Below are 8,531 nucleotides of genomic sequence, written 5' to 3' on the forward strand. Positions count from 1 at the left end.
GTGAAGTGAGCAAGCGGAAAAAAATGGCCTCCTCAATTCTGGAAGTCACCAGCCTCCACTGGTGCATATATATATATATATATATATATATATATATATATATATACCTATCCTCTGGTTTCCTTATTTTTTTCATAATACTTAACTTTATTCATGTATATGTGTGTGTGTGTGTGTGTGTGTGTGTGTGTGTGTGTGTGTGTGTGTGTGTGTGTGTGTGTGTGTATGTATATATAAGAATATATATATATATATATATATATATATATATATATATATATATATATATATATATATATATATGTATGTATGTATGTATGTATGTATGTATGTATATATATATATATATATATATATATATATATATATATATATATATATATATATATATATATATATATATATATATATATATATATATATATATATATATATATATATATATATATATACACAGGTATATATATATATATATATATATATATATATATATATATATATATATATATATATATATATATATATATTTATTTATTTATTTTCCTCTAATTATTGATATTAATCTTATTGAAATGTGTCTTGTTGTTGTCTCCTTCCCCCTGTTTTGTGTGGTGTTTTGTGGGCCTTTACATAGCCAACATTTCAATGTATACTGCTGTATATGTGTTGTTGTAAAAATTGAAAATCTTAAATATATCATATATAAAAAAAACTAAAAAAAAACTGACTCTGACAAAAAGTACTGTAACAACATGTCTACATGCCATTTCTTGAATCGGCACATTGACATGACGAATTCCAGACGTTTAAAGACAGTCTCAGGCCCCGTTTACACTAAGGCCATGTCTACCCTAAGTCGTTTAACCCCTTAAACGAATAATTATTTAGCCTAGGCCCCTTTTCAGCCACACTAAATCATCGTTTAAGGTCCCCATCCTCGGACAATTTTTTTACACGGGTAAGTGCGCCGTGTATTTCTTGAATCTCCGGCACTTAGCTTTGTATGGACTCATTGATCATTTACAAACTCAGTTCGGAGAGGAAGTGACGCCAGAAAGGCCGCGCCCCCACAGGAAGTGACGCCAGAAAGAACACGCCACAGCCAGCTTCATAATAAAGCGGTTTCGTAACTCGGGGCTAACCACTGGAAATATGAAGGCGAGTCATCCATTGACTCTCCTTCAACAAATGGACGCAGTTTTTCGGTAAGTAGAATCACCGCTGACCTCGACATTCGAAAGTTCTCTTGCCGTCTGAGAAGTGTTGTATCCGACATAACTGCAATCGCTTTCTCTTAAGGTATTCATGTGTGATTTCCACAAGCCTCTGTACATGTAGAAGAATGAGAAACACGGGCATGTCTGGATGACTGGCCTCCATATTTCCAGTGGTTAGCTCCGAGTTACGAAACCGCTTTATTATGAAGCTGGCTGTGGCGCGTTCTTTCTGACGTCACTTCCTCTTTGAACTCAGTTTGTAAACGATCAATAAGTCCATACAAAGCTAAGAGCCGGAGATTCAAGAAATACACGGCGCACTTACCCGTGTAAAAATTTGTCCGAGGAGGGAAACCTTAAACGCTGGTTTAGTGTGGCTGAAACGGGGCTTAGGCTAAATAATTATTTGTTTAAGGGGTTATCCGGCTTAGTGTAGACATAGCCTCAGACATAAAAGAAAAAGTCTATAATCAAGGAGGGTGGTGGAAGCACAGCCGGAAAGCCGCCAAACTGCACTCCGCCACAAAGGGCCGGCCACCATGTGTCCCTGCAGCCAGCAGGAAAGAGTCAGGTGGTCGAACACCGCTGTAGCAAAGGTCCACACCCAAGTCCAGAGAGGGCAACTACGGAATGGCACGAGATGGGCCTTTCAATGTGGCACGCAATAAAAACGAGTTTGACACTCTGATCTAAATCGTAGACAGTATTATGCCTCTCACAGTTCTTAAAATCACATTAAGAAATGACAGGCATAGAGTAAAAAATATTCTACTTCCAAAAATCTCATGTTCGTCAAAGCATTTTTCAGCTGGAAAATATTGATTGTGTGATGATTAAAAAAAACAACTCTTGTTTTTGACTTTTATTTTACACACAAACACGATTACACAATTCATAAATGGTACGTTGCTGGCTCCATCCACGCCCACTCCTCAGGACTGCAGTTAGCAGGTCAAAGTTTGCAAAGCCTTCGAAGGTGTTTGCAAGCATTCAATTTCCCTGCCTTGTGCAAGAAGAGGAGCGGGAGTAAGCAGCTGCTGGGAAAGTCAAATCCTTTGACCACCACCAAAATTCTGCAGGCAGCGCTGCTGTGCACTACCATGCTGCTGCCACTGAAGAGAACATATCCTGCATACTTGAAGACAAGAACTCCTGTAATGATAAGGATGATGCGGACGGCTCTTCGCTTGGTTTTGTCCACCACGGTTCTAACCGCCTGGCCAGGTCGCGGTCGCTTAAGCGCATTGACAGCTGAGAGGCTGCAGAAGCTCATGACCCCGAGGAAGAAGATCACCTGGCTGAAGCTCGCACAGGCGACCACCAGAGGTTTTGTGAAGGACAGCTTTGACAAATACAACCCCAGAAAACACCAGAGCCACAGGAAGGCTACGGTGACATACCGAACACTCTGCTGCCGCTTGAGACGCAGGTAAGCGACAGGATGGACCACCGCCAGGTAGCGATCGACACAGGTGAGCACAGGAACGACCATCTCTCCGTACCAGGGAAAGAACTGGATTATGAATCCCGCAAGGGTCAGCTGGTCAGCGCCCGTGTTGATCCCGTAGATGCCGAGAACATACGCAGCCACTCCGATCAGTTTCATGGCAGCCAGGTTGAGCACAAAGCAGTCAGAGTGACTAAAGGTGGTCGCTGTGAAGATGGCGCGCTGCAGGCCCAGATGGAGGACGCGCAGAGACAGAGGGAGGACAACCAAAAGGGTTGTGGCGAAAAACAAGTTGTTTACATGGCGAATACCATCTAACTTGAGGCACGCAAGCATGCTCTCCACCCCTAAGGACACATTGACGGACATCAGTGCAGAAAAGAAGCAAACGCTGGTTCTTGAAGATCTCACCTGTCAGGCGTGCAGAACGATGAAGTTCATGGATGAAAATGACTGAAGCGTAGACAATGGCAATTTACTTGTCAAATTTGAATCAGCACCACATTTGGTTGCCAAGTGCTTTGAATAGAACTTCCATTAAGACTAGCGTTGAGGCAACGTGGACACACAGCTCGTCCTGGACCCATTAACACAGACCACAAGTGCATGCTCTTACTTTGAAGGGTCACCAGGAGGACTGCTGTCATGGATGCGCTCACATTTGTTGCAAAATGTCACATGACGTGAGAGACACGTTCATTAGACGAAAGGACACAAAACAGGATGAAGGAAGTCTTTATTGGTTGGACATGCAGAAAGGTTCCTGTGATAAACATCCCTTATGTTAGTTAGCACGCTGTTAGCATTAGCGTGGACAACAAGCTAGCTGCTTGTGTCGTTGTCGTTGGTCATCACTGAATAAATTAAAAGAAAGGTTCAACATGCTAATTAGCGTTGATGTAACACACACATTAGCAATAGCTAGGTTAAATGCAGACAAAAACAGTTCCCGGCACACATACAACGTGAAACATTAGACTCAAGAATATCAATGCACAGGCGTCATTCGATACATCCACAATGATGTCACTTCCTGAATCGGCACATTGATTCCGCCCACTCAGTCAAAGTCTCGGCTGTCGTTGCTGGTAAGCACGTGCACACACACACACACACACACGCACACACACACACACACACACACACACACACACACACACACACACACACACACACACACACACGCACATACACTCACTCGAGTACCAACCATTCCATGAAGTCATCATTCCAAAGTCAGAGACCATGTCAATAGTAAGCAAACTCATGACAACATTCTCTTTGTTCAATAATGCTAAAGTGTACACAATGATTAGTGAGTATTTATTTCATATTAAGAAGATGTATTAAGTTAGTATAGCATGTACAAAGTACAATGCTAATTGAATGTATGTATATCTGCTAATAGTGTGGCATCAGGAGATCAACACCCAATAGGCTCATTGGTTAAGGCAGTGGTTCTTAACCTGGGTTCGATCGAACCCTAGGGGTTCGGTGAGTCTGCCTCAGGGGTTCGGCGGAGGTCAAAACACACCCGACTCATCGTGTAAATAAAAACTTCTCCCTATCGGCGTATTACGAATACAGCAACAGCAGAAGTCAGACTGATTTGCAGGTGTGTAATTTGTTGTGAGTTTATGCACTGTGTTGGTTTTGTTGTTTGAACAAGGTGATGTTCATGCACGGTTCATTTTGTGCACCAGTAAAAAAAAATATGGTAACACTTTATTATGGGGAACATATTCACCATTAATTAGTTGCTTATTAACATTCAAATTAGTAACATATTGGCTCTTAACTAGTCATTATTAAGTACTTATTAATGCCTTATTCGGCATGGCCTTATTATAACCCTAACAATCTAACCCTGACCCTAACCAAATAACTCTAAATTAAGTCTTTGTTACTTAGAATATGTTCCCCTAGTGTCCAAAAAAACTCTAAATTAAGTCTTTGTTACTTAGAATATGTTCCCCATACTAAAGTGTTACCAAAAACATATAACTTTGTCTTGAATTTGAAAAAATAACATTTTATTTTTCACTAAAGAAGGGTTCGGTGAATGCGCAAATGAAACTGGTGGGGTTCGGTACCTCCAACAAGGTTAAGAACCACTGGGTTAAGGTCTATATCAACTACTAAGGCAGGGGTGTCCAAACTTTTCCCACAAATGGCTGCACACTGAAAAATCTAAAATTGCGGTGGCCATTTTTATATATTTCATCTTTAAAGCCAATACAATATATAGATTGTTTTCAAAGAGTCATTTGTGTCAAGGTAGTTATGTCAACGAGCACTGTACTCCTCTTGTTTGGATCTTTTATTTGTCTAACTTGTTTGTGATTCATATTGCTGTGTTGAGGCCACCCTTGCTCTTATCTCGCACCTGACCGCTGATTGGTCAGCTGCTGCGTGCTGTCAATCAATGTCACGTTGGCAAGATTACAGCGAAAGAAAGCCAATCAATGAGCGTGTGGGCAGTGCAAAGGGACATGCTTCAGCCTGAATTGCCTTTTTCCGCCTGGCACTAGTGTTTAACTTGTCTCCTCCATTCAATAGCGTTTTTAGACGATAAAAAGTGCAGGGGACAAAAACTGCTTTTTGCATGTCCTCCAACACCCAAATGATGTCCATGTATCAAACCCTATCAGCTGCCTGAAACGCCAGCATCGCTTCGACAGTGTTTTGAAAAACTACAAAAATGTCTGCTGCTAAAGAAGCTATTCCAAGTCAGCCGCAAAGAAAGATGTACACAAACTGTAATGAAATCTACAGTTGAAAAATACTACCTGTTTTGTATAAGTTGATTGATTATCAGTATTGGTCTAGAGCAGGGGTGTCAAAGTCAAATGGACGGAGGGCCAAATAAAAAATTTAGCTACAAGCCGAGGGCCGGACTGTTCGAATGTTCATTGAAAAATTTTTAAATGACGCATATAGTCTAGTGAACCTAATTGAACCTACTGAAAACCTAACAAATATATTCCAATATGATCAGATAAATAAAGCAATATTTTCTTATGGCTCTGTCAGTAATCTTTAATTTTCAACAGACACAAAAGACAAATTTCCTTTATATAAAAATCCCCATAACATGAACATTAAATGAAAGAAACCGGTATTCAAGGCACCATCAGTAACCTATATTTTCTATTTTAGCAAAAGTGGGCTAAATTTACTTCAAAGAAAAAAACAATAATAGCAATTTTCTATCATCCACTCAACTGAAATATTTTTAAAATATAATTAAATTGAAATACAATAAAATAAAGTGCAAAAATCTATAAATCAAAAACAACACTTTGTTTAAGGAGAAGTAACATGCAGTGAAAACAAATATTAAACTTTAACTTTTAAACTTGAATTGAGTAAAAACTCTAAATATGTGATTGCACAGTAATGTTCACATTAAACCCCCCTCCTCCCTCCGTGGGAGGGAGGCGAGTTGGGTGCCCGAAACCCCCCGCTGGTTTCGGCCCGCCCCTTGGCGCGCGTGGCACGGCGGGCTCCGCGACCCGACGGCTGGCCCTCGTGGCTTGACGGCGGGCGCGTCCCGACGGGCCGCGCGTAGGGGTCAAACGCAGAAGTCTCAGGGCCTCGTGGTGAGGGGGTGGCCTGCGGGTTTCGGCCCGCTTGACCCCCCCGCTCCGCTTGGCGCGCGCGGCACATGACGGGTTCCGCCACCGACGCTCGGGCTGCAGCCCGACGGTGGTGCGGGCCCGGCGGTGACGCGCGGTTTGGGGAAACAAAGCAGAAGTCTCAGGGCCTCGGGGCCGGGTTTCGGCCCGCCCCCTTGGCGCGCGTGGCACGGCGGGCTCCGCGACTGACGGCCGGGCTGCAGCCCTTCGGCCGGCAGGCGCGTCCCGGCGGGCCGCTCGCCCCCTTTCGGAACCTTGGACCGGCATCCGCTTGGTGCGTGTAAAAGATCTGCGGTCTAAAAAAAAAAAAAAAAAAAAAAAAAAAAAGATCTGCGGTCTGCGGGCCGGTTCTAATAATAAATCAAGATCATCCCAAGGGCCGTAAAAAACCTTCTCGCGGGCCGGATATGGCCCGCGGGCCTTGACTCTGACATATGTGGTCTAGAGAAACAGGAGTAATCTGTATAGATATCGTTTCGGAAAAAAATACATTCTGTAGCTTCAACATTTAAACTTTTTCTTGTTACTTTACACCAGGGTTCCCCGAACTACGGCCCGCCAGCGTCCACGATGCGGCCCACGGGACATCCCAAGTTATTTTATTTTTTTATAAATCCTTTCTGTCGAGCTGCTCAAGCATATCATATTGTTGATGTAAATCTCCATATCTGCTCCACAGATTTATTTTAAAAAAGAGAAGTGTGGGATACTTCTCTTGTTGCCTTATTTGTATTTGACTTCATTAAATGTTTTGAATATATTTAGTGTTTGGAGCAGCCTTGTTGGAGCAGGAGGGGATAGAGAGAAAAAAAAGAAGATGACAGGGGGAAATAATTAATAATCTTTTTTTTTAAAATTATATATACACCTACCATATTTTTCGAACCATAGGGCACACCGGATTAAAAGGCGCACTGCTGATGAGCGGGTCTATTCAGGTCTATTTTCATACAAAAGGCGCACAGATTATAAGGCGCATTAAAGGGGTCATGTTATGATTTTTTTCGAAATTTAAAACACTATTTTGTGGTCTACATAACATGTGATGGTAATTCTTTGGTGAAAGTGTTGCATAGATTATGTTTTACAGACCATTTTCAAGTAGCTTTCTGACAGTCTCTTCAGGATGCACCGTTTTGTGGGCGATCTTACCTATGTGGCTCACCTTCGACAGCGTCTTCTCCCCGTCATCTTTGTTGTAGCCGTGTAGCGTGCAAGGACGGGAGTCAAAGAAGTGTCAAAAGATGGAACTAACTGTTTAAATGACATTCAGACTTTACTTAAATCAATAATGGAGCAGCATCTCTTCCGTGGCTCAATAATACAACATCAACACCAAAAATGTGTCCCGTGAAAACCGTGCGACCGGAACCCTCTAGTAACTAAAATTGCGTGGGTGAAATACATAAACCCACTACAGTTTGTAGCGCTTTGATAGCTAGTCTACTGACGGATATAAGTAAGAACTTTACGCTATATTTTTATTAGAAATGGCAACAGCGGAAGATGAATGCCACATTAGAAGATAGAGAAAAAGAAGAAGCTTATGACTACGGTGTCGGCACAGACCACAAGGGCGGACCCGCGAGTATTTTCAGAACTTATGCAGATCCCAAATACACATCAGCAGGTACCAGAATGTAAGAAAAGTTGTTTTTGCATAATATTGCGAAACAAAATGCCAGGTAATATGTCTGCTAATAGGTGCCATTTTGCGGTCCTTATACACACACCATAATAATGCGGCTTCATCGCTTACCGAAGTCGTACTAGAAAAAATTTGACAGATTTTTGAGCGCCGTGTGTAATGTTCTATATTCTCAATGGAACATTTAAAGTTTTGGTGTTGTTTACTGGCGTCATCTTGCAGTTTACACATATCTCTTATGTATGACTGCCATCTACTGGTCACGCTTATCATTACACCATGTACCAAATAAAATTGCTTCGAGGTTGGTAAACACAACCAGAATTATGCCGTACATTAGGCGCACCGAGTTATAAGGCGCACTGTCGATTTTTGAGAAAATTAAAGGATTTTGAGTGCGCCTTATAGTCAGAAAAATATGGTAAATATATATACACACCCCCTGCTGCTCATATATATATATATATATATATATACATATATATATATATATATATATATATACACATACATACATATATATATATATATATATATATATATATATATATATATATATATATATATATATATATATATAT

Source organism: Entelurus aequoreus, linkage group LG12, assembly GCF_033978785.1.
Source record: "Entelurus aequoreus isolate RoL-2023_Sb linkage group LG12, RoL_Eaeq_v1.1, whole genome shotgun sequence".
NCBI lineage: Eukaryota > Metazoa > Chordata > Actinopteri > Syngnathiformes > Syngnathidae > Entelurus > Entelurus aequoreus.